The sequence below is a fragment of the Gekko japonicus genome, unplaced genomic scaffold (assembly GCF_001447785.1).
Source record: "Gekko japonicus isolate JY-2015 unplaced genomic scaffold, Gekko_japonicus_V1.1 scaffold3223, whole genome shotgun sequence".
Lineage (NCBI taxonomy): Eukaryota > Metazoa > Chordata > Lepidosauria > Squamata > Gekkonidae > Gekko > Gekko japonicus.
The window spans coordinates 172,032-173,447 of NW_015163185.1; positions in this window are offsets into that span (position 1 = coordinate 172,032).

Consider the following 1,416-nt stretch of genomic DNA (forward strand, 5'->3'; position numbering starts at 1 on the left):
AAGCAGAGTTAAAAAATACCAGGGAAAGTGCACTATCAAACGGGTTTGCGACAGGCCGCAGACGGACTTCCCCGTATGATTGCTCCAGCGCGCTCCCATTGTGTCAGTGATTTCTCGTTGAAGCACACTGGAAACACGCGCTGAAGAAAAAACCCCGATTCACCCGCCGTTGCATCTGATCATGCATTGGCGGGTCACATTACTACGGAACAAATAGCCTCGCTTCCCCCCCTCCCCCCGTGTTATCTGGCACGTGTGACCGCACTCCTTCACAGAGAAATAACAAGCATATACTATTTGGTGTAGTGGTTAAATGCGTGGACTCTAATCTGGAAGAACCGGGTTTGATTCCCCCCACTCCTCCACTTGCACCTGGCTGGATGACCTTGGGCAAGCCATAGTTCTGGCACAGCTGTTCTTGAAAAAAGAGCAGAGTTCTTTCAGCCCCACCTACCTCACAGGGTGTCTGTTGTGGGGAGGGGAAGGGAAAGGAGTTTGTAAGCCACTCTGAGACTCCTTTGGGTAGTGAGGGGCAGGGTATAAAACCAATCTCTTCTTCTCCTCTTCTTCTATTTCCCTCCATTTATCAGTTGACAAATAGAAACCAGTCATAGGATATTCTAATTGGGCATTGTGAATTTAGAACGAACCAATTAGAATACCCTTGCTGATACAGTAGGGATATTTTAATTGGTTTGTTCTAAATTTAGCCCTTCTTATGGCTTTTGCATCCCACTCTGGCAACAGAGTACAGATCAGGCCCATAGCCATGTGGGGGCGAAGGGGGCTATGCCACCTGCAGATGTGCCCAGCCCCCTCTGGGAAGATGCCAGACCTGCAGTGTGGGCAGGGGGCCCTTCATTTCGTGTTGGCAAAGTTTGAAGATAGAGATGAGCAGGAGAGGAGGGAGAGGGGCGGCCTTCAAATGAGAAGCCGGCTGTGGAAGCAGGAAGACCATGTGAGGCCGTGCATAGGCTGCTCCTCTCATTCCCCTCCTGCTTGGCTGTGGTCTATCACAGTTAGTGCTGTTTTGCCACTCGTCTCCATACTGCTGGATGCTGCCTATTCACACTAGGAAAAAAGAATGTCCACTTACCAAAGCAGTACCCACTGAGAAAGCTGCTATCAGACATGCCACGTGCTCCAGAGGCTGCGCTCAGGGCAAGAGAAAAGCAAAGCACAACAAGGAAAAATGAGGCATGGACCTCCTGGAGCAGCTGCAGTAGCCCTAAGAGTAGCTGGCTCAAGGCACACCAGAAGCAAGTCCAAAAAAATGGAGGTGGGACCATTTGGGGTGTTTACACTGGCTGCTCTATCATGGTGTCCCACTGGCTCTCCCATAGCTCCCCCTTGCCTTTGATTGGCAGAGAATCAGTGCCTTCAGCCTGCTGTGGCATTGGCCGTTCCACTAACTCC